This window comes from Mus pahari, chromosome 15, assembly GCF_900095145.1.
Source record: "Mus pahari chromosome 15, PAHARI_EIJ_v1.1, whole genome shotgun sequence".
Taxonomy (NCBI): domain Eukaryota; kingdom Metazoa; phylum Chordata; class Mammalia; order Rodentia; family Muridae; genus Mus; species Mus pahari.
This window is the reverse complement of record NC_034604.1, coordinates 39,818,642-39,845,484: the sequence shown is the minus strand read 5'-3', so window position 1 is coordinate 39,845,484 and position 26,843 is coordinate 39,818,642. Positions and strand designations below refer to the sequence as shown.

The 26,843-nt window shown below is 40.2% G+C and overlaps 1 pseudogene; it reads left to right on the top strand.

Annotated features, from left to right (window-relative positions):
- The window catches only part of LOC110332940, a 46,111-nt pseudogene extending 19,676 nt beyond the window's left edge, over window positions 1–26,435 (top strand).
- Window positions 26,436–26,843: the final 408 nt, after the last annotated feature.

Below are 26,843 nucleotides of genomic sequence, written 5' to 3'. Positions count from 1 at the left end.
AAAAAAAAAAAGTGCTATTACAGTATATTCCAATAAAATCCAGAACATTAATAGAGAATGCTTTAAAGACTTGTACTCTAAAAAACTGGAAATTTAAAAGAAACAGAAAAATTTCTAAAATATGAACTATCAGAATTAAGGTCAGAAGACAGATCATTACAAGTAATAAGATAAAAAATTTCATCAAAAGTCCCCCTCCAAGAAATGCTCAAAATTAGAAGGATTCACCTCTAAACTCTATCAGACTTTCAAGGAATATTGAATACCAATTCATCTTAACTTGTTCCACAAAATAGAATTCAAAGAAATACTACCAAATTAATTTTATTATTTTGGTATCAACCCAGGTAGACACAACAACAATAAACTATAGATCAATTTATTTGATTAACACAGATGCAAAAGTTCTCAAATACTTTTAAGCTGAATTCTGGGACACAGTAAGAAGATCATACATTGTGATCAAGTGAGCTTCACCCTGAAGAGCAGGGTCAACACGACATATGTAAATCAGTAATATAATATATGTTATAAACATACAAGGTTAGAAACATTATAACCATCTTAATTCCAGAAAGGGAGTTTATAAGCATAAAAGTCCTGGAGACAGTACTTTTAGGAACAAGTACATCATACCTGAAAATAATAAAGGCTCTATACAACAAATTTATGGCCACCATTATTCATTATTTTAGAAAATGAGGACAAACTGAGAGCATTTCCTATGATATCAAGAGCAAAGCAAGGATTTTCATTCTCTCCTCTTATTCAATACACTACCCAAAGTCTTCACTGCAGCAATTAGACATTAGAAAGAGATGAGAGATAACAATGGGTAAGGAAGAAGTCAAACATGCAACTCAGTGAACTTCTATATAATTAGAATAACTAGATAGAAGCTATGGGTTTTGCATCGGTTTTTACACTTTCAATATCAAATGTATTCTTACACATACTCTTGGAATTTGGTTAGTTTTGATGTATAATTTTTTTATTTACAGCATTTTTATATTGCAGTTGGACCAAATACAAAAGAAAGTCAAACTATCCTTATCTAAGGATAATAACATTTCATACTTAAAATCCTATAAGAGCCTATATATATTTAAACAACAACAGCAAAAAATACCACTCACATATACATTGTACTCTTAGAGAAAGTACCCCATTTGTAATCGCTCTCTCCAAAACTAAGTACTTAGGAATGCATCTAACGAAAGAAGTAAAATACCTCTACAATGAAACCATCAAGACATTAAAAACGAAATTTAAAGAAGATAATAGAGCTAAAATTCTCATCTGTGGGTTTCGACACTTTTGTGGAATGGGGTCAGATGACTCTTTCACAGGAGTCATTTAAGACCATAGGTGAACACAGATATTTGAATTACAATTCATAACAGTAGCAAAATTATACTTATGAATTAATAATGAAAATAATTGTATGGTTGGGCATCTCTACGACATAAGGTTCTGTATTAAAGGTTGCTACATTAGGAAGGCTGAAAACCAATGCACTAAAGCCATGGCAAGACTTTCCATGCTCCTGGAATGGCAGAATTAATATTGTGAAAATGACTATGCTGGCAAAACTAATCCACATATATAATTTGATACATGTCAAAATGTTGATGCTATATTTCACAAATCTTTTTTTAAAAAATACAAACATCACTAAGGAACCCTAAAGACCACAGATAGCCAAAGCAATCATAAAAGAAGTAAGAATACAGTTGGCAAAACTGGGCAGTGATATCACACGCCTTTAATCCCAGCACTTGAGAGACAGAGGTAGGTAGATCTCTGAGAGTTTGAGGACAGCCTGGTCTACAGAGTGAGTTCCAGGACAGCCAGGGCTACACAGAGAAACCCTGTCTTGAAACATCAAACGAACAAAAAAAGAATCCAGTTGGCAGTATCACAGTATCCAACCTCAAATTATACTACAGAGCTACGGTGATCAACCCAGGCTAGAGTTGGCATAAAAACTAACAAGTAGACCACAAGAATAGAACAGAGGAGCTGATAATAGTGAGAGGAAACTATGGCTACTCTATTTTGACAAAGTAAGCCAAACCATAAGTGGAAAAAATAGCTTATTCAATAAATTGGGCTGGCAAAACTCAACATCAACACCTACAGAAGAATAAAATCTGATTCATATCTTTCACGTTGCACAAAAAAATCAATTTAAAATATAGCCATGGTATTAAATTACTGTATGGAATCATGAGGAATCTCCCTCTAGACATTAGTAAAAGTAATAAATAAATAAATAAATAAATAAATAAATAAATAAATAAAATAACCAAACTTTAATAACAGGTTCTAGACCCAAGTATTAGCAACATTTGGGACTACATGAACTTTAAAATGTTTTGCATTGCCGGGCGTGGTGGCGCACGCCTTTAATCCCAGCACTTGGGAGGCCTAGGCAGGTGGATTTCTGAGTTCGAGGCCAGCCTGGTCTACAGCCAGGGCTACACAGAGAAACCCTGTCTCGAAAAACCAAAAAAAAAAAAAGAAAGAAATGTTTTGCATTGCAAGACAGTGACTTTTTTAAAAGTAAATGTTTTAAAAGTCACTTCAGCAAAGCTGAATTTATAAACAAATAGAATTAGTTATTTTACTTTATCCTATTAATATAGTGCTTTTTAAAAGTATTTTTAAAATTTTATTTATTCAAATTACATTCCAATATCAGCCCTACCTCTACTTCTATTACATACTCACATGGATCCTCTCCCTAACTCCTGCCCCTTCTCCTCTGAGAAGGGAGAGCCCCCCCCCCCTTCCACCCTCACCACCCAGTTTCCTGCTTGGCTCCTGCACACCAAGTCATTTCAGGATTATGTGCATCTTCTCCCACTGAGGCAAATCAAGGTGGTCCAGTTAGGGGAATGGGATCCACAGTCAGGCAACAGGTTTAGGGACAGCTCCTATTCCAGTTGTTGGGGGACCTGCATGAAGACCAAGCTGCATATCTGCTAGACATATATGGGGGATCCCAGATCTTGTGCTCCCTCTTTGGTTGGTGGTTCAGTCTCTGAGTGCACCCAATGGTTGAGGTTTGTTGACTCTTGGTCTTCCTGTGGAGTCCCTGTTCTCTTCATGTCCTCCAGTCCTTTCCCAGACTCTTCCATAAGACTCCCTGAGCTCTGTCTAATGTTTAGCTGTGGGTCTCTGCGTCTCTTTCCATTGGTTGCTGGGTGGAGCTTCTCAGAGGACAGTTATGCTAGGCTCCTGTCTGCAAGCAGAGTCCTACTAATAAGTGTCAGGGATTAATTCTTGCCCATGGGATGGATCTCAATTTGGGGCAGTCATTGGTTGGCCATTTCCTCAGTCTCTGCTCTACCTTTTGACACATTTTGGGTCAAAGGTTTTGTGTGTGAGTTGCTGTCCCTATCTCTCCACTGGGAGTACTACCTGACTACTTGAACTGGCAACTTCGGGATCCGTATCCCCCATATCTAGTGGTCTCAGCTAGAGTCTTCCCATAAATACTTTGGGGCCTTTCTGTAACCCAAATCTCCGGTACATCCTGGAGATGCCCCACCCCCAACAATTTCCATTCTCTTCCCCTCTTCACCCTACACCTGAATCCCCCTGCCCCACTAGCTACCTTCCCCATACCTTCTGTTGCCCATTTTCTTTCCTCTATCCACCTCCAATATCTATTTTATTTCCCTTTCTGTGAAAGACAACAATCCTCCCTTGGTTACACCTTGTTATTTGAATTCTTTAAGTCTGTGGATTGTAATGTGGCTATCTTCTACATTATGGCTAATATTCACTTATAAGTGAGTACATATCACTCATGTCCTTTTGGGTCTCTGTTACCTCCCTCAAGATGATATTTTCTGATTTCATCCATTTGCCTGAAAAATTCATGATGCTCTTGTTTTTAATAGCTTAGTAGTATTCCATTGTATAAATGTACCACATTTTTAACAGTCCATTCCTCAGTTGAGATACATTTAGGCTGTTTCTAGTGTCTGGCTATTACAAATAAAGCTGCTATGAGCACAGTTCAGCAAGTGTCCTTGTGGGATGATGGAATATCCTTTCTGTATATGCCCAGAAGTGGTGCAGCTGGATCTTGAACTTTCAGGATAGCATTTGAAATGTAAATAAAGAAAATAATAATAATAAAAAATTCTAATAAGAAAAAAAAACTGTATTGGTATACAGATTCATCAATGGAATAGAATTGAAGACCCAAAATAAACCCACACACCTATGGACACTTCATTTTTTGACAAAGAAGTCAAAACCATACAGTGTAAAAGGGAGAGCATCTTCAACAAATGGTGCTGGTCTAATTGGATGTTTACTTGTAAAAGAATACAAATAGATCCCTATTTATGAGCCTGCACAAAGCTCGAGTCCAAGTGGATCAAAGAGTTCAATATTAAACTAGATTCACTAAATCACATAGAACAGAAAATATGGAATATCCTTAAACCCATTGGTACAGGACACAACTTCCTGAACAGAGCACCAATGGCTCAGGCTTCAAGATTAACAATTGATAAATAGGACCTCAAGAGACTAAAAAGATTCTGTAAGTCAAAGGATACCATCAATAGGACAAAACAGCCTACACACTGGGAAAAGATCTTCACCGACCCTCATCTGACAGATAGCTAATATTAAACATATATAAAGAACTCAAGAAGTTAGACACTAACCACCCAAATAACCTAATTTTTAAAACGGGCTACAGAGCTAGACAGAATTCCCAACAGAAAAACCTCTAATGGCAGAGAAATACTTAAAGAAATGTTCAACATCCTTAATCACAGGGAAATGAAAATCAAAATGAATCTGAGATTCCACCTTACTCCCATCAGAATGTCTAAGATCAAAAACTCAAGGAAAAGCACATGCCAGTGAGGATACAGGGAAAATGGAACACCCCTCTCTTGCTGATAGGAGTGCAAACTTGTACAACCACTCTGGAAATCAATTTGGTGATTTCTCAGAAAATTGAGAATCATTTTACCTAATATAGTGCTTTATAGAAATGAAGAAATGAATTAAGGAAGTCCTATTTCCTACAGCTATTTGAGTTTTGACAAATAGCCTAATACACATTGGCAAAAAGACACAACCTTCAACAAACAGTGCTTGTCAAACTGGATACCTACATATAGAAGAGCAAAATCAGATCTGTATTGCTTACACTAACAAACTCCAAATGGATTAGGGACCTCAACATAAGACATAAGATCCTGAATCTTCTGAAAGAGAAAGTAGGGAATAAGGAATAAGCTTGAGCTCATTAAAACAGTGACTTTCTGAACAGCGCCACAGTAGCCACAGGCATTAACGCCAACAATTAATGTAATTAATATATCTGTCATCTCCTATATTAAAGCTATATAGAAATATATATATTAATACTATATAGAAATACAGTAAAAGACACCACCTTTCAACCAAATAGGCATCCTACAGAGTGGGTAAAAAAAAATCTTTACCTCCATCTGTCAGAAGGTTAGTATCTAGTCTAGAAGGTTAGTATATAAAGATTTAAAAGCCTAAACATCAAGAAAGCAAACAACACAATTGAAACATGGGACTTAGAACTAAACCAAGTTCATAAAAGATGGCTGAGAAAAACTTTTTATGTTTAAGATCCTTAGCTATCAAAAAATTCAAATTAAAACTACTTTGAGATTTCATCTTACCAGAATCAAAAAGACCAAGATAAAAAGAATGATAACAAATTCTGGAGTAGGTGTGTGAAGAGGAGGTAGTTATTAACTGCTGGTGAGAATACAAACTGGTCTAGCCACTGTAGAAATTAGTGTAGAGAGACAAAATTTAGAGCTAAGATGAAAAGATGGACTATCCAGAGACTACCCCATTCAGGGATCCATCCCATCATCAGCCATCAAACCTAGACACTAATGCACATGCCAGCAAGATTCTGCTGAAGGGACCCTGATATAGAGGCCTCTTGTGAGGCTATGCCAGTGCCTGGCAAACACAGAAGTGCATGCTCACAGTCAGCTATTGGATGGAACACAGGGTCCCCAATGGAGGAGCTAGAGAAAGTACCCAAGGAGCTGAAGGGGGCTGTAACCCTATAGGTGGAACAATAATATGAACTAACCAGTACCCCCTGAGCTTGTGTCTCTAGCTGCATATGTAGCAGAAGATGGCCTAATCGGCCATCACTGGGAATAGAGGCCCCTTGGTCTTGCAAACTTTATATGGCCCAGCACAAGGGAAGGCCTGGGCCAAGTAATGGGAGTGGGTGGGTAGGGGAGCAGGGGTGGCGGGGGGGGGGGTATAGGGAACTTCGGGGATAGCATTTGAAATGTAAATAAAGAAAATAATAATAATAAAAAAATATTTGCTCGTCTCCTTGTTCACCTGTGAACCTGTAAGCAGCATCAATGACCAATGTGCCCATATATGCACAGTGATTCAATAGTGAAATTAACATTCTGACTGAATTTAAGGCAAACTTCACAAGATAGAGTTCATAGCTGATATGGTTATCAGCCCAAGAACCTGTGGCTTGACAGGTCATAGTCTGTAGGGGAGAATCTGCTACTATTATTCTGGTAAATGATCATACTAGTAGACCAATTCCCTTTTTTCATTAATAATTTATTTATTCACTTTATATCCTAATCACACACACCCTTCTCCCAGTTACTCCCTGACATGGCCCCTCCCTCCATCTTCCCTTCCTTTTAACTCTGAGAAAGTGGAGGTCCCTTCCGAGGAACCAATCCCTTTGGCACCTCAAGTCACTGCAGAACTAGGTACATCCTCTTCCACTGTGGCTAGACATGACACCCTAGTTAAGGGAGCAGGATCTATGGGCAGACAACAGAGTCGGGGGGTGATGGTTTGTATATGCTTGGCCCAGGGAGTGGCACTATTAGGAGGTGTGGTCTTGTTGGAGTAGGTGTGTCACTGTGGATGTGGCCTTAAGACCCTCACCCTAGCTGCCTGGAAGTCAGTATTCTGCTAGAAGCCTTCAGATAAAGATATAGAACTCTCAGCTCCTCCTGGACCATGTCTGCCTGGATGATGCCATGTTACCACTTTGACAATACTGGACTGAACCTCTGAACCTGTAAGCCAGCCCCAATTAAATGTTGTCCTTTTTAAGAGTTGCCTTGGTCATGGGGTCTGTCCACAGCAGTAAAACCCTAAGACACAGGGTACACTCTGACTTCAGTTATTAGGGGAGCCACATGAAGACCAAACTGCACATCTGTTACAGATGTGAGGAGTTGGGTCCTAGGTCCATTCCTTGTGTACTCTTTGGTTGGTAGTTCAATCTCTGGGAGCTCCCAATGGTCCAGGTGAGTTGACTCTGTTGGTCTTCTTATGGGGTTCCTGTCTCCTCTAGGTTCCTCAATCCTTCCCCAACTCTTCTACAAGACTTTCCAAGATCCATCTAATATTTGGCTGTGGGTCTCAGCAACTGTTTCAGTCAGCTGCTGGGTGAAGCCTCTCAGAGGACAGTTATGCTAGGCTACTATCTGTGAATTCAGGCTGACAGATACACACACAGACTGCGGCTTCAAGGTAGTTGAAGGAGAAAGGCAGGCCAGCAATGTGTCTGTATAAGTCTTCTGAGGACAGCTCGGCACATCCCCTACCCACCTCAATTGCCAGGGATTGCTACTGCATTTGTTTATGTCCATCTCTTGCAGAGCACCTGTGTGTCCAGGCCAGCAGTGACAAATATAGCTGTCAACAGAATCTTCACATGTTGCATCATTGAGACAAGACCAACTCTTAATGACTTATCTTCATCCCCACAGATTAGTGCATCACAGATTGGGGATCTCTGAAAATACTACAGCCAGGAGCGTAGTGATCTATGTGAGACAAGAAGACAGTCCAGTTCAACAAGACTTAGTAGCCAGTGTTGGTTCGAACTTCAAGAGTCTGATACCAGGCAGCTTATTTTAGGTATACTTAACACAACACAAGTTGGGAGAAAAGTTTTCTGTGACAATGAATTCGATCCCGAATGTACAACAAAGCTTAAGCATAATTAATGGAAACTCTTGTAAAAATACAAGTAACATCTTCCATTAAGATGAGTTCTGTAGGTTAACTGAAGATGCAGGCTTAAGGTAAACACGTTCATGTGAGGGGTTCCCTGCAGGTATCATACAGGGAGGCGAACCACGTGAAGAGGTAAGATGGAAACTACGCTCAGACTGATTTCCTATGGATGAAACTTCGGGGAGTCTAATGCCAGGTGCTTCATTGTCTGAATACTTAAAACACAGTGCAGTTTGGGGAAAGTCAACCATTAGGCAACAATCAATCCAGTCAGTCCAATTCTAAGCATACAATAAAACTTGTGGTGTGACTATATAGAAACTCTTTTGCATTGTACATGTAACTGTGAGGGTGAGTTCCATAACTAAGTGGCCTAGAATCGAATGTGGCCTCTGACCAAGAATTGCTGTCTGCACAGACACTGAAAGATGGAAGACAAAACAACCTGGGAAAAGTAATGCTTAAAATATTTTGTTTTGAGGTAATAATGATAATGTCAACCTTATAAACACATCAGGCCCTGGAGATGACTGCCTCTACCTTGATGTGGCCTCATGCTGGCTGGTGGCTTCTACCCAAAGGCTAGACTCTGGCATCTAGTCCAGTAGTCTACATGTAGAAGATGGCCTCTAAAACTACTGAAGTTTCTGTTTTCTGTTTCCCTGAGGATTTTGTTTCTGAAGCTAGTTCCTTCTCCTCACTCTGTATTACTGTTTTCATCGTCAGTTGTCATATTATATTTGCTTGACAATATTGCTAAATATCATCTCAGAAATCTAGCAAAAGAGTTTTTGATAACTAACGGCAAAACATATAAGCTTTTGTTAGCTGTGTTTGTGACTGTATTGGGTGAAGAGTATCCAAAGAGAAATTGTAGGATCAGAATCCCAAGATCCTCTTTCCCGCTCTATTTAATGTTTACTAAGACTATTTTATAGTTTCTTACTCTCTGATCCTTGACATAAACTATCAACCTCAAACAGTGGTAAACTTTACCTAAGTTATACATACATACACACACACACACAGACATGCACACATATAATGCCATGGTTACTTTTTAAGAGTCAGATCTCTAATGGGTAGCTGCTGCTTGATTGATGCCCGTGTATCTGAGGGGTAAGGGTGAGGCTGATTTTTGAAATCTGGAAATGAATGCTGGTATTGAGCCAAACATACTGCCACTATGAAGGACACTATTGGTGCATTGGTAGGGATAGGAAGCCACTCTGAGACTGTGTCTCTTGTCCCTGCCCTAACCCTGTTGTCTTCTCCACATTGCGTTCAGTAGTCAATCCTAAAATAAAATAATAGACAACAGGGAATTTAATTTTTGCAGAATTGCAGATGCAGTATTACTGAACAGAGCACAGACACAATGATTTGGAGCTGAGGGCCAGCATCCTGCCCCTTGCCTGTTTGATCTCAAGGCTCAGCACTGTGCCAGCTGCCTACAGCACAGCAGCTTCTCCAGTCAGCTGAGTGGGAGAAATCATCTTGTTTACTTCTGAAAACACACACAGACTTTTGGTTTTAAATGTTGAAACAGATCACCCGGGTCATCTACTAAATCTCCACTAAGAGAAACAATGACCCAAATGCCAGACAGGAATAAATACCACCTTCATTATATGAAGCATTTTAACCAATAAAATTTAAATATAAATGAGGCATGGCATCTAAAACTCAAAATAACAACAAAATCAATCCAAATAAGTTATTTTCCTTTTGGAATAAATGCTTTGCCTTTCTTCTCTATTCTCAAGTGAATCGGTTTCTCAATAAGTAAAGGCTGTAGAACTGGTTGACATATTTCCAAAACTTTTGTTCTACCTGCCTCTTCAACACTTACACTAGAGAGCCATTGCTATATGAAGTCTCTGTGGGAAATGACACAGAACTCCTAACTATAAATTCACAGTCAACCAGTAAAACTCTGACAGTGTGCTGTAAAACAATTGGCTATGCAGTGCCAAGACCCATGCTAGAAGAAAGACCTGAACTCCCCAAGAAGTTGACAGCTAGCTGTCAAAAGCATTGCTGCCCGATCATGAGATGGGTTGATGAGACTTACCGGCTTGAAAAACATCCTCAAATGTTCCCCCTCAGAGACTCATTCAGAACTAAGAAAAGTGGGTATAAGGCAGGAACCTGTGGCAGTATTATTTAATTTGTTGACAATGTACCATCAGAGGGAGACTTGATAGACATTTATAGACGGGCCTTCCTAATAGAAATTCTAAACTTGTTTAGAGTGGTTATTGTTTATAGTTTCAAAGAAATTGCAGAAGCCAACTAATTCTTTAAAAGGAATTCAATAAAGAGATTAAGTAGTTTAAAGAAGTTACATAAGTAATAATAAAAATTAAGCCTTCAGAATTAGAGAAAGAAATGAAAGCTAACGGTAACATGAGCTATGGACATCAGCATGGCCCCCAATAATATCACAGACCAGGGATACCAACATGGTCCCAGGCACAGACCATGGACATCAACATGCTTTCCAGCAGTAGCATGGATCATGGACATCTCCATGGCCTCCAGAAGGAGATCAAATCACAGACATAAACAAGGCCACTACCAGCTGCACAGATCACAGAAATCTACATGGCCCACATACTCCTAATTCCTCCCAGATCCTCCCAGATCCCTACCCACCCATATGCTCTCGAGATTTCTTTTTCTAAGTCTATGGAATATAGTTTGTGTTGCCGACTGTCATAGTCAGTGATATGATATCACTATTGATATGAAGAGGTACCATGACTAAGGCAACTCTTATAAAGGAAAACAATCCAATGTGGGCTGGCTTACAGGTTCAGAGGTTTAGTCTATCATCAAGGCAGGAAGCATAGTGGGGTACAAACAGACATGATGCTAAGGAAGTGACTGAGAGTTCTACATCTGGGTTAGAGTGACACGGGGCCTAGCTTCAGAAACCTTAAATCCCACCCCCAGTGACATACTTCCTCCAATAAGGCCACACCTATTCCAACAAGGCCCACCCATCCCAATAAGGTCACACCTAACAGTGCTACTCCCAGTGGGCCTAAGGGGCCATGATTATTCACACTACCACAGCTGCCTAATCCTGGACATAGGGCCTCCCCTGGATCTACATTACTTTTTTGAAGTACAGTCACTTCCTTAACATGGATCCTTAATTTGGCTAGACTGGCTGGTCAATAAGTTCCAGGAATTGATTATCTTCATTCACTCAGTGCTGGAGCTGTAGATACAGGCTGCAATACCAGATTTTTATGTGACTATTATGGATTCAAACTCAGTTCTTCATGCTTACAGAGTACACACTTCATCCTCTGAGTCTTCCCAGGCAAAGTTTATTGCCAATGTTGATTAATATTCGTAATTTCCACTCATAAATGTCCACAAAACTTTGAAGTATTGGCAAATTAAACCCAGTGGTATATAGAAATAATACACAACTATAACCAAGTGCTCTAATAGAGGAAAGCAAAGTTAGTTTATTTAGGAAAGTTATCAATACACCCTAAATTCAATAAGACATTATAAATTGAATAATCAATTCAAATTAAAATTTGAAGCCAAACACACATGCACGCGCACACAAATCCTAAAATGTTACAGACTACCTACCTCCATCAATGTTGACATACTAAATACGTCAGGATTTTTCATAGAATCAAACAAACTTAAAACTTGCATTTTTTTTAAAAGTTATACCATATGCTAAAAAATTACAGAATAATCATCTTGAAGCATTAAGCAAGTCACTGAGTGTCAAGTCTAAAGAGAAATTATGTTCACATTGATACTGGTAAAGCAAGTCAGTTTAGAGTTTAAAAAAAAAATAAGACTATTCTTAGGTTCCTACAAAGCAATAACCATAAAGAAATTATAGCAATGGTTCTACATTTTCAAGAGAAACTTTGATTCACAGGTTCCTTTTGCTAAATCCACACACTCCATTTATGGAAGAATTCTGAGAGTCCAGCTTCAAAGAGATACAACTTTTTACAAACAAAAACACATGTACAAAAAAAAAAAAACAGACATATGCACAATGTCAAGTGCATGGACCACATGACCTTTACATGTGTATCTATATACACATACACAGAGACAGAGACTGAGGGAGGGGACATGCATATATTTTCACATCTTAAGTTTTTCAAATCTTTTCTTAGCTATATGGGAATGCTTTAAGAAAGAAAAACGTTGAACAGCATGAAACGTATTATTGTCTTTCAGTTTAATTTTACTGTCTCGTCTTTCCTACCCACTGAGGCCTCTGGGGAAGCCCAGGTCCTGTACCCGGAGCCCCATGTTATCCCCACTGCACCTCCATTATCCTGCCACCTCTCTACCCACCTTCTTCAGACCTGCTGATCCAGAACCATACAGGTTAGATTCCCTCCTGCACCACCTTTCCTGCCCCCTGAGTCCTCTGGGGCATGCCCAGTTGCTCTGAGAAGACTGATAGCCCCACTGAATCTCCATTGTCCCACTACCTCTTCACTCACATTTATCAAGCCTGCTGATCCAGAAAACCATACTCCTTCCAATATGTGCTACAACAGGAACATCTGGGGACTAAAGTCATCCAGATGGCCGAAGGCCAGAGAAAGAACACAATCAACAAAAGCCATAATAATATCACACCTTCAGAGCACAGCTATCCTACTACAGCAAGCACTGGATACCCTAACACAACCAAAGCACAAGAAAATTTTACTGTTTTATATAATCCAGTAAAAGTTCAAGAAACATATGCCCTGCAACCTAATTTTTCTAAATTATGTCTTTCTATCCTGTCTGTATGTGTGTTTTAAAATTGTTCTAAAATAAAGTTTACCAAATAATTACTTGAATATTTGATAAAGTTTACGTTTTTCTTTAAAAAACAAAGCTTAGTCACACAAATTAAAAACTATGAAGAAAGGGAATAAACACAGTATATTCTAATGAGTTTCTATTTGATGTACTTAGTGTGCCTATTGCGTGAGTCACAGAAAACACTATAATGAGAATTTTATTTTGAGACTTAACTTCATTACGGGAAACAGAAGCTGAGACAGCCATTTTTATCACTTATGGGCATCCTTGTTTTGCTCTTATTCAATAATACAAATTAGAGTGGGACAAGCCTTCTCCGTGTCTGGGAAAATTGTCATATGGTGGATTCTCTTGGGATCTCTAGGTTTAGAATGGAATCAATCCCCAAGTGTTATGTTTCATCTATTTCCTATTACATAAACCAGCCATTCTTTTGTCTCTGTAAAACATGTGTGGGAATTTCACCTACCTGTCATGGCATTCCAGCACTGTCTTCCCTGAGACCACCCAGCAAGACATATCTCACTGGATTCTGGTTAAGCCTAAGTGGTACCATAAACAGAAATTTGTGATTTTTTTTGTGTGATGTTTATTTTTAACGAGAAGCCAATTTCTAAGAGCTGCATTGTAGTAGACAAATAGCTCTGCTTAAACAACCCTGCCATTTCTATGTGTATGTTTGTGAAACTATAGTCAGTCAAGGAAGAATGATGGTATTAAATGTTCAGAGGGGAATTACCAACTTTATATGGGGAAAATCACTCATAATAAGATGTAGGCATTACTTATACAGTGCTATGAATTTTGGCAGATTTATACACCTATTCAGCTACCACTAAAATCAAGGCTAAGCATGGATCAATTATCTTATAAATTCCTACATACCCTCTACAACCAACAACTACTCATGCCAGCTTTACCCCACGATTTAGACAGTCGTTTATCTGCATACAAGCATTTTTTTTTTCAGTTTCACACAAATGGAAGAATACAGCATACATTCTCTCCTGGTTTGGTTTCAAACAAGGAACTAAATGACTTCCAGAGTTGTACATCCTGTTACATGTATCAGAATGCTATTCATTTATTACTGAGCAGAATTTCATAACATGGATTTTCTATAATTTGCCAATTATTTATGGAGAGTTTGATCTTAATCAGAATAAAGCTGCTCTGCACACTTGAGTATAAGTCCTTGTGTAAAGATGTGCTCTCGTGTCTGCTGGGCAAATAACTAGAAAAAAGAAAAATAGCCTGTTTACAACAGTTCAAAGTAAAATGTGGTACTTAGGAATAAACCCAACAGTGGAAATGAAACCTACATTGAAACCTTTCAAGCACTGAAAAAGACATTTATTAGACAATGAAAAGGCCTCATGTGCTTCTAGACTAGCATAATTAACATTGTGAATATTGCCATATTTCTAAATTATAATCTAGAAATACATTTCCTATCAAAATTTCAATGAAATTCTTCAAAGAACTAAAAAAAAAAAATCAATCTGAAGTCTTATATGGAAGTACAAAAGCCTTCAAACAGCTAAAGTAATTCTAAGCAGGAAAAAAAATTGGGGGTAGCATTATAAATCCTGACCTCAGATTATAGTCCAGAGCCATACTAACCAGAATGGCATGGTCCTAGTGCAGAAACAGATATGAACACTAATGGAACAGGACAGATGACCGGGAAATAAAGCCAGATAGGTGTGACCCTGTAATATTTGACAAAGATGTGGAACACACACACACACACACACACACACACAGTATAAAAAGGCAGCCCATTTAACAAATAGTGCTCACAAAACTGGATTCCCACATAAAAAACGAAACTGGATTTCTTTCAACTGCCCCAAAATCAGTTCACAATAGATTAAATGCCTTAATTTAAAGCTTGAAATGCTGAAAGTGCTTTAAGAGATAAACACAACCAAGATCTTCCCGAAAAAGACCCTGATAGTAAGTAGCCCCAAGAATAAGATTACAAGAAATTAAAAGGCTCTGTACAGCAAAGAAAGCTATCGACCAAGTGACTACACAGACTTCAGAGTGGGAGCAGTTCTTAGGCAGCTATACTTCAAATAGCACATTAACATCAACAATACATAAAGAAGTGCATTTGAAATGTAAATAAAGAAAATATCTAATAAAAAATTAAAAAAAAAAAAAAGAACTCCAAAATTTAAACACCCTGAGATGGCTTGAATAGGAATTATCCCCATAGATTCCTGTGTTTGAATGTTTGGCCCACAGGGAGGGCATTATTAGGAGGTGTGGCCTTATTGGAGTAGATGTAGCCTTGCCAGAGGAAGTATATCATTGTCGGCCAGGCTTTGAGGTCAAAGAAGCTGAAGTCGGCTATCCCCCTGCTACCTAAAATCAAGATATAAAACTCTCAGCTTCTTCGCTAGCACCATGACCACCTGTGTGCTACCTTGTTTCCTGCCTTAGGATAGATGAAACCTCTAAACTGCAAACTAGCCAATTAAATATTTTATTTTATAAAAGATGCCATGGTCATGGTGTCTCCTCACAGCAATAGAAAGCCTAAAACACACCCCAAATTAATTAATAAATAGCCAATCGATAAATTGGCCAACTAAATACCTAGTTCATGAGAGAAGCACAAATGGCCAATCAATATTTTGCCCCACCTCATACCACCCTACCCCTTGCCACCTCTGGCAGACAAGAAAGTTGCCCACAGGGTCATTAACTAAGGAGAGCTCTCCCTGCCTGCCACCAGCTGTAGCACTTGGTAGAACAGGCCCTATACCTTTCCTGAACTGGACATCACAGCTGACCCTGGTGATGGGAGGAACAAATGAGCCAGCTCTAAGTGTGAGAGTACTGTGGGAGAGCTGACCCTGAAGTCGTGAGAACAGGAGGGCTGTCTCTTCCTCTTGTAGGCCACATCAATCAGGAGAGCTGGCCCTGTACCTCATTAAGCAGCATAGTAGATCTGGCCGTGGTGGCAGGGGCGGGGGTGAGGGAGAGATGGCCCTACCAGATGTTCTCCACCCACTTTGTCCCTCACCACCTGAGGCAGGCAGGGAGGCTGACCCCAGAGGTTAATGAGAGTGGGAGATCTGGCCCTGCACCTCAGTTGGGCAGCACAGTCGAGCTGGCTCTGGAGGCATAGATGAGGGTGAACTGGCTCTGAGCGCATGGGAGCAGGAGACCTGACCCTGCCTCCTGCTGATGGAGACACTGAGTGACCTGGACAGAGCAGTGCTGAAGAGCTATACCTAGTGGTGCAGATAAAGGCAAGCCAGTGTGCTGGCCATCTCAGTTACCACCCAGGCCCAGACCCAGGACTCTGAGAGGGCCCACCCCCAAATCTATATCCTCTGTGAATAGTTGGAAGTTGTGAAAGGGCCAGTCCTGCTGATCCAAAACTGCAGGTCTTCGTGACATAGAGCAACAACAGGATAACAAGAAGGAGTCTCAGTAAGGATACGATATTGATGTTGTCACAGAACCCAGAAATCTAAGACCAAAACAATGACCTATTGTAATGGAAAATTTGCAAGTGAAGGTGTATGGACAGAGGGATATACTGTGGGACACTCCGAGATGCACTACAGCTTCCATGATGAGATGTTTTCTATGGTTTCTGTTGGTAGTAGTGGTGGAGGTGGTGATTTATTTGTGTGTCTTTTATATGGGGCAAGGGGGAGGCTGCAAAGGCAAAGGAAGGATATGAGGGGATGGGGAGATGAGAAGGACTGGGGGTGCATGGTGTGAAACTCACAAAGAATCAATACTTTTCTTTACACAATGGAATACTACTCAGCTATTAAGAACAAGGACATCCTGAGTTTTGCAGGCAGATGGATGGAAATAGAAAATATCATCCTGAGTGAGGTAACTCAGACCCAAAAGGGCATGCATGGTACGTACTCACTAGTAAGTGGTTATTAGCCAGTACAGAATACCCAAGATACAGTCCACAGAACTCAAAAAGGTCAACAAGCTGAAGTGCCCAAGTGAGGAGGCCTCAGTCCCACTTGGGAGAGAGAAGAAAGCAATCTGAAGTGGGAAGGGAGGGACAGACACTGGGAGGGAAAGGGGATGGGGGTGTGGGGGAGGGAAGAGAGAACCTGATCTGGTATTGGGTGAGGAAAAAGGACTGAAGCCCAGCAGAAAGAATGGATACAGGCAACCTCAGGAAATAGGAGGTTGGGAGGACCCTTCAGAATGCACCAGAGACCTGGGAGGTGAGAGACTACAGGACTCAAAGGGAGAGACCTTAGATGAAATGGCCGATAGTGTAGGGAGAGGGAACTTATAGAGCCCACCTCCAGCAAAAAGACAGGACAGCAAGTGAGAAAAGGGGTTGTCATCCCACAGTCACAACTCTGACCCATAACTGATCTTGTCTGAAAGAACTACAGGGATGGAAATGGAAAGGAGCCGGAGGAAAAGAAGGTCCAGAGACAGGCCCGAAGTGGGATACAGCTCAAGGGGAGGTCCCAAGGCCTGACACTATTACTGAGGCTATGGAGAGCTCACAGAAAGGGACCTAGCATCCTAGCATGACTGCCCTCCAAAAGACCCAACAAGCAACTGAGAGAGTCAGATGCAGATATTTGCACCCAACCAATGGACAGAGCAGCTGATCCCTGTTGTTGAATTAGGGAAGGCTGAAAGAAGCTGAGGAGAAGGGTGATCCTGTAGGAGGACCAGCAGTCTCAATTAATCTGGACCCTGGAGATCTCTCAAACACTGGACCACCAAACAGACAGCCTACACCAGCTGATATGAGGCCCCCAACACACACATAGTATAGAGGACTTCCGGGTCTGTGTTCATCCAGAGGTGATGCACCTAACCCTCAAGAGACTGGAGGCCCCAGAAAGTTTAGAGGTCAGGTGGGGTGGGGAATAGGGACATCCACATGGAGACAGGGGAGTGGGGAGGAGGTATGGGATGTGGGACAGTCAGAGGGTGGATGGGGGAGGAATAAAATATAGAGTGTAAAAAATAAACTAATTTAAAAAAAAAAAGCTGTAAGTCTCTTTTGGACAGTTTAATATATCATCCTTTTCATTCATTCTCCCAAGCCATCCTTTCTATTTTCCCAGATAGTCCCGTAGTCCCCAACCCCTGCTCTCTCTCTCTCTCTCTCTCTCTCTCTCTCTCTCTCTCTCTCTCTCTCTCTCTCACTGATTTGGAAGAAGGTGCCAGCAAAGGTGATCATATGGTGAATATATCAGAAGCTTTACAGATCACTGGTATGGGATTATGGAGGGAAAAGAAAGGAATCTCTAAGTATTCGATTGCTGTAGTGTTCAGGAGGTTTAATATGAGCTTTCAGAATTCATTCTGAGATACAATCAAACCTAACTTTCTTGTTTCTCTGCCAAACGACGACGTTACAAACTGATATTTGCCAGCCACACCTATGTCAAGTCTGCACTCTGTTTGTTTCCTTAGTTGTCTTTCATGGAAGTTTAGTAAATTTCGTAGATTCGTGAGTCTGGATTTGGACTTCGTGATTACTTTTTCTCGTGCCTTTAATCTGGATTAGCACAGCTCCTGTGAGTAATTCCAGAAGATGTGATGAGTCACTGTTACCTTGGTGTCCCCTCTTTCTCTGTAATGGCGAGCCTGACAAAGCCTTGGATGCCAACGTGGCTTCCAGGCTAGCCTACCATGCCTACTTGATGTAGTTAAGGTGCTTCTTTTTTAAAGGGAAGTCCATAAAAGTTTAAGGAATGCATCTCAACCATAATTGCCCCTTCCAGTTTATTTCTATTGGCACGTTCAATGAAGTCAAATTCCAAACAAATCTGAATTATGAAATGTCAGTAAATTGGCATGACATACCCTAGAAGCTTTTTAATCTTTTTTTTACTATAATGCCATCCCAAAACATCAGCTAATATATATTTTTATTAGTTCCCTCTTAGCAATTATTCTTTTTTAAAAAATAATTTATAATTTTATTTTTTGAAATCATAAGTACATCATTTTACCCTTCCCCCTGTCTTAGTCAGGGTTTCTATTCCTGCACAAACATCATGACCAAGAAGCAAGTTGGGGAGAAAAGGGTTTATTCAGCTTACACTTCCACATTGCTGTTCATCACTAAAGGAAGTCAGGACTAGAACTTAAGCAGGTCAGGAAGCAGGAGCTGATGCAGAGGCCATGGAGGGATGTTCTTTACTGGCTTGCTTCCCTTGGCTTGCTCAGCTTGCTCTCTTATAGAACCCAAGACTAACAGCTCAGGAATGGCACCACCCAAAAGGGGCCCTTCCCACTTGATCACTAATTGAGAAAATGCCTTATAGCTGGATCTCATGGGAGCATTTCCCCAACTGAAGCTCCTTTCTCTGTGATAACTCCAGCTATGTCAAGTTGACACAAAACCAGCCAGCACATCCCCTTTCTCCCTCCAAACATTCCTATGTACTTTCCTTCCCCATTGCTGTCTTTCAAATTCATGCCTTTTATTTTACTTTTTTTTAAATTAATGAGCACAAGCTCTGTGCTTTGTAGACTATTCTTAGGTGGATACTATCATCTTCACTTTATATGTGAGGGAATTAGGCCCAACAAGATTAAATAAATGGAGCACAGTGCTAATACGTGATGATGCAAGGGTTCCCCAAAGGCTGGATGAGTCAGCTGCACTGTAGGCTGTACCTGTTCCAAACCCCTCACCTTTTCATAGTCTCAGACATTCCATAAATCTCCAAGATAACACAATTAGATCTAGAATCTACCTTCAGAAAACCACTCCACTGAAGCTATCTCAAACTGCCCTGTCTTCCACATTTTTGAAACGATTTCAGTCAAGCCTCCACGTTAGCTAAGTAGCATCCTGAGATGGATGAGCACACCTCTAGACTTCGCTGAGTCTCATTCATTTTGGTTTTACTAATGCAGCCTCTGTTTTCCTGGTACACTGTTAACAATATCCTCATTGCTTCTTAATTTTTCAGTCTTCTCTGTTAGGCTTGCCTTAGGAAGACAGATGGTCGGCATGGTCATAAAATTGGAATAACAATAGGAAATGAGACCGCAGTGCCATGGCATTTTCCACCCCACATCCATAAGTAAAGGAACAAAGTGGTCCTTTTCTCAACCATTGTCAGTGTTTATTGCTTCTGTGAGTCAAATTCTCCTGAAGTCCTGAAGGATGACTGAAGTCAAAAACAAATGAAGAGGATGTTGGTCCATTTTCTTAACCAGGAAATGTGTTCTAAAAGTAAGTCATCTGTCAATGTGTGGCTTCCTCTAGACGGGTCCTTCTTTCCTTTGGCAGTGGTCGGTAGACATGGAAGGAGGAGGCTCATCCAACATACAGAGGAAAGAAACAACTGTATCTTGACAAATGCTGAATGATTCCATATTTCCATAAATATCCTTGGACTTTATTCTAGGATACATTTAGGTGCCCCCTCCTCCTTGGCATTCTTTTTATCCTTTTGAATCTTGCATTTAAACTTGGTTTAGAAAACTGAGAGTAGTGTGTGGTCTAAAGTTAATGTTGCCTTTATATGGAAAGCTCCTAAACAATTGTATTTTTGTAATGAATTTTTAGGTTAGCACACATTGTAATGGAATGATATATACATGGAATCTTCATACATATCATTCATCCCTCTACCCTACTATCCTCCCCATGCCTCTTCTTGTCTCTGGCTGGCTCTCCTTTTTTTCCCCAAGTGGTACTTCCTTCAGTTTATGTTATGTCTACTCTACTGCCCTATGTCCAGCCTCCCTTAAGATCTTCCACTCCCCTTCATGACCCTCTTTCTAGCTTTTTTACCTACAAATAGATATACATACACACGTATCATTTCAAATCGGTACTTGTCTGAGCCTGGTTTATTTTGCTAAACATAAGGATCAAATTACGTCCATTTTCCTGCAAATGTGATGCCTCCACTGTACATGAAATTCATGTTGTTTGTCCATTCATCTCTTGAACATCTAAACTGGTTCTGTTCCTTGTCTATAATGACTATTGCAGCTATGAAATGATGCATGGTACAGTGACCTAGAGACCCTGTGGTACAGGAGGGCCATGTAGTAGCACTGATTTCAGTGTTTTAGGGAACTTCCATACCTTCTCCTGCACTTTTTGCCATATCTGATGAGAGCAAGTGATGGACCCTCACATGGGTTTTAATTTACATTTCTCGGATGGCTAAGGCCATTGAATACTCTTCCAAGTATTTATTTATCATTTATATTTCATCTTTGAGAAATGTTGATTCAGTTCATGAACACATTCATTGATTGGAAGGTTCTTGCTTTGAGTACTTAATTTTACAGTTCTTTGGGTAGCCTTGATATGAATTTCTTGTCTGATGCATAATTAGTAAAAGGTATTTTTTTCATTCTTCAGGCTCACTCTGGACTCCCATCATTGTTCTTTTTACTGGGCATCTTAATTTCACTGAACCACACTTGTCATTCTTAGGAGATCCTGCACTGTTGAGAGTCCAGTTCAAAAAATGCTGCTTACACCTGTATCGTGAAGTATTTACTCGTGTTTTTTCTCAGTTGCAGTCTCCAGTCAAGCATTAAGGCATTAGGTATATTTTGAATTTATGTGTGCAGAAGGAGAGATGTAGATATGGTTTTACCTTTCTTCATGTCATCACCCAGGTTTGCATGACTTGTTAAGGATTTATCTTTCCTACAGTTAGCATTTTCTATATGTTCCCTCCACCAACATCACCACCCACAAAAAAAAAAAAAAATAGTTATCTATAACTGTATGATTTCTTTGTGGATTCTCTATCTTACTGGTCTCCATGACTGTTGGTGTGCCAGTGGCTGTGGAACAGAATTTGAGAAACATGCAGCATTCCTTTTACCTAAGGATGCTTTTGCTGTTTAGAGCCTTTTGCTGTTTATGCTTCCAAATCATTTTGGAATTGCTTTTCTAGTTCTGTGGACACTGTCACTAGGATCTTTATTAAACTGCATCTTTACATTGCTTTTGCTTAGATGGCGACTTTCATATTATTCTACTAATGAGCATAGGTGGTCTTCCCAGTTCTTCTACTGTCTTCAATTTCTTTCTTCAAGGCCAGTTGTTCATTGTAATGGTCTTCCGTCTCTGTGGATAGGTTTGTTCCTGTGTTTATTTATTTTGTGGTTATGGTGAGAATTTTTTCCCAGATATCTTTCTCAGTGAATTCATTATAGACGTTACACAGAGAAAACACTACTGATTGTAAGTATTTATATTTACGCCTTCTTGATAGATCACATGTGCCCAACAAATTGGCTATTCTTTTAGATTTTCAGTTTTTGAGAATATAAATTTGTAAAGTATTCCCTAACAACTATTTCCTTGGAATTTTATATAATTAACCATTTTTGTCTCTAATTTTATGGATTCGGGCCTTCCTTTCTTTTGGTTCGCTTGTTTGGGGTGAGCAGAATGCTGTAGTGACAATTTTGAGAACTCTGGAATTTTGGGTTCTTTAAAAAACAGAGGCATATTAAGAGAATATGCTTTCATTTTAGTCCCAGTGTAGGGATGTGGCACTGCTTTAGACTGCCCATGGCAGCTAACCATGATTTGCCTCATGCTCTGGCAGAAGCATGTTTTTTGCGAACTGCATTCCTATTCTCTCTCTCTCTCTCTCTCTCTCTCTCTCTCTCTCTCTCTCTCTCCTTCTTCCTCTCTCTCTCTCATCAATTGCCTTCATTTCCTGGTGTCTGATGTCTTAAGAACCAGTAGTTTTTATACTTCTCCCATTTTTAGGTATCTAGATTGGGAATGTATATCATGTATTTTAGTACTAAAAATTTGAATATTTGTATACCATATCTCATAATTTACATGTTAAAAAAAATTGATCCACAATTGTATCAGGTAGAACCTTTGGACAAAGAATAGGTCATTAAGAAAGTGTGTGTAGCTGGTGAGATGGCTCAGTGGGTAAGAGCACCCGACTGCTCTTCCAAAGGTCCTGAGTTCAAATCCCAGCAACCACATGGTGGCTCACAACCATCCGTAACAAGATCTGACGCCCTCTTCTGGAGTGTCTGAGGACAGCTACAGTGTACTTACATATAATAAATAAATAAATCTTAAAAAAAAAAAAAAGAAAGTGTGTGTATAAAAGAAACAACATTGAACTCTCACCCAGCCCTTCCACCAATGAGACATGGGCATGAACCAGTAAGTAGCCCTAAGCAAACGCCACACCTGACAGCACCCCAATTTGCTAGTGCTTTAATCTTGAACCTCCAACCCCTGTAACTGTGAAAACAAATATAGTTGATTTATCAGTCACCTCTTCTATGGTATATATAGTAATAGAAACCCAAAGAACTAAGGTATCTATGATGGCTGGAAGTGAACATTTCTTATTCTAAAAACTACCAATCTGTTAGTACAGTAATAAATTACAAAACTTTAATAACATAAGATATCAGAAACGTATTCTCCCAGAGTTTTAGAAACTAGAAGTCCAAAATCAGCACAATTGGACCAAAGTTACACCGTCAGCATGTCTGCACTTCCACGGGATAATCTGGAAGAGCAGCCATTACTAGCCCTTTCCAGCCTACGATGTCACCTGGCAGTCCTTGGGTTATGGCTCTGCAACTCTAGAATCAGCATCTTCAGGGTCTCTCTGCCTCTCCCTCCACTCCCCAGGCTTTGTGACCTCCCTCAAAGGAATTCAGAAAAGACACATACATAGAAGATAGAGAGAAATTATTAGAGAGTAAAATGGAGCACGATTGATGGATGAGAGTCGATGATACTCAAAGAGGCGGTTGTTTCGCCTACTTTTCAAACAGACTTAAACTATTTCTAAAGTCCCTAGACTAGATAGTGTTTTCCTGTCCGGGTGATTGGTGGGACCACTGGAACATAGTGTTACAGGAAGAGCTATGGTATATATTCTTCAAGCCTCCTGCTGGATAGTAATGTTACAAAGTTTTGAGCTTCAGGGAACAAGTATCAATTAATGACTTTCTGATCAGTTCATGGTGCCATGTCTCCTCCTTTGACCTGCAATGACACTCAGTCCCTATTCTTCTGACCAATCATTAGGGTGTTAATTGTCATTCATTGGTTTTATAAGCTCTTGAATATGAGAAAGACCCGGCCCTAATGTCCTTCAAGCCTACACAAACTCCAGTCTTCAATGCCAATACCTTTAAATCTTTCTCTGCCCTATCATGACTCTGTCTTCCTTCCTCCCTCTCTTGACTCTCTTATAGAGTTTACTTGTGTAGCATTTAGAACAAACTAGATAATCTAGGATAATATCTCTCTCTCTCTCTCTCTCTCTCTCTCTCTCTCTCTCTCTCTCTCTCTCTCTCGTGTTTTGCAAAGACACATCTCCTCCCAAGGTTTAAGACCTGAAAATTCAAGGATGGGGGCAAAATAATCAGTCAACTCTATCTTTCCTATAAAACTTTAAATAAATTAAGGATGTTCTGGAAGGGTTAAATAATGGATGATTACTAGAGTCAAATGACAGCTAGTGACACATCCATCAAACACATCAATGCTGTGTATCCCCATATTGCCAACATATGTCACAGGATTAAAAGAGATTAGTTTCCTTAAATATAGAGATGTATCTCATCTTCTGTGAGCTATCCTGAATTATGCTCCCACTGTAAAGCCACAAAGCCCCAGTCAAAGAAAATGTCATTCATGAGTAATATAGTAATATATTGAGTAGTAAGCTTATAAAGTTTAGGGCTCTGGGACACAGTTTAGATAGCTATCAATTAATGACATTTTCGGCAATTCCAGATGTCACATCTGCTCATAGAAACAGAGATACAACTAAAATTCCATTTCTCTGAAGATTTGGGGGGAAGACATCAGAACCTGCAGGAAAAAAAAAATGCCAACTACAAAAATTCTTCAATTGGTGCTCTTTCCCTCCAATTCTTGTCTAACTTTTAACCGCTTCATGACTTTGCCTTCTGTGTTCTCTGACACACACCTGCTAAGCCTACCTTCTGAAGACACTGAAAAAATATCCCCCTCACCACCTCAAAAGACTCCTTACAGACAGAAACACTTCAAAACAACTCCCTCACCTCTTTACAGGCTCCTTATAGATAACAATACTTCAAAACAATGAATTGCTATGCCTGTTCCTTTAAAAGTCTAACCTTATACTTTTATCATAATCAGCAGTAAACTTTTTTTAAATACCTGTTTTCTATTCAGGCTTTATGGGAAGCAATGTGTTTTAAACAAAAGATTTTTCGAAACTGCGTTTTCTTGGCATCTCATTTCATAATCTATATTAAAATGTTCTCTAAGCAAGCCTGGCATTTTTGTAGAAATAACAGTAGTTCCTCAGAATCAATTTTACATCTAGTTTATGAGGGGATAGAAAGATGAATAGGTTAAATAAACAGTTTGGGAGCCAGTAATCTAGAAACAAAATTGTATGTTTCATCCCCCTTGGCTCGCTGACACATACTTTTTTCTAATAATTAAATTAGCTGAAATACCAGTATAGTACCAGAGACCAGGGAGGATATAAAAAGGGTCTGGAACATTGACTAGAGAGAAGAGGCAATGCAGGTTCACAACGCTGACAAATTAAGAACGTGGCTGACAAATAACTGCACCAAGGGGCCTCTTCTCCCTGTCTCAGGACCAACTGCTTTCCACGGAGCTCACAAGGTTCTTGGGAGTCAGGCAAAGCTAAAAGGCCAGCATAAGATATTTTTTTTCCTAATACTCTAACACAGTAGTTTCCAACCTACCTAAAACTGTGACCCATCCATTATTTAACCCTTCCAGAACATCCTTAATTTATTTAAACTTTTATAGGCAAGATACAGCTGGCTGATTATTTTGCCCCCAAAGTGAGTTCTAGGACAGCCAAAAAAGAATGTCTTCATTCCCGCCAGAGAAGTCATAAAACCAAGTCTTGCCCTGAGTTGATGATATAGAACATTAAGGGATAACAGTGTTCACTTGTCTACTGCTTTCTAAATATGTGTGTGAGTATTTTCCTGCTATGTATACCTATGGTGCCAGAGGAGGTCAGAAAAGAGTGTCCGATCCTCTGACATTGGAATTGAAGATAGTTGCAAGCTATCCTATGGAAGCTGGGAATTGAACCAGGTCCTCTGCAAGAGCTCCTAACCATTGAACAAACTCTCCAACCCACGCTGCTGCTTTTTGACTTGGCCTTCTCAGAGGACCTCGGCCTTTTGGCCTTTACAATCGGGAAGGGGAAAGTACACAGGAGAGCTGTAGGAAGAACGCAGTATAGGATTCCAGGTTTGCTCCGTTCTGTTGGATCTCTGCAATAGACAGCATCTACGGTTACGAGAGAGAGAGAGAGAGAGAGAGAGAGAGAGAGAGAGAGAGAGAGAGAGAGAGAGAATGAATACAATTATAAAATTAATGTCTCATCTCGCCGTGGCTGCATTTTCCTTAGCTTCCTTTAAAGTATGCTAAGCCTGTGGTCTAACAAGGAAGACCTTTTCAAATTGTGCTCCTGTGTTCGGCAGTCTCGGGTCTCCACACGTGGTACAAGCCTGAAGACAGAGAGAATGGGGTCAGCACAGTGTGGGAAGGGGAGGGGGCTGCGAATCTCTGACACTCTCACAAAGGAAATGCTTTGGCTTCCCACTCAAGCATAGCAGACACTGCCCTCTAAACGGGGATGTGGCACTCTTCGGGGCTGATGGCTTTCGTGCGCAGGCTATAGTGAAGAGGCTATTTTTATTCCTACAGAGAAAATCTGATGCCTCGTGACTAAGGCTGCACTAGGGGAGCACAAGGGCTGCCTGCAAGGCCCTGCAATTTGCTCGCCTGCAGTGAAGGACATTGCCGAACAGAAAAGGTATTTTCCCTTCTGCAGTACAGAGACCATCTGTTATCCTGCCACGGTGCAGTGCAGGGGAAACCCTTTGCAAACAAGAGCCTTCCTGCCAGAGTTCCCTGGAAACACTCCCCAGACAATCCCGCCCACGCACAAGCAACATACTGCTTCCCAGCCTGCCGG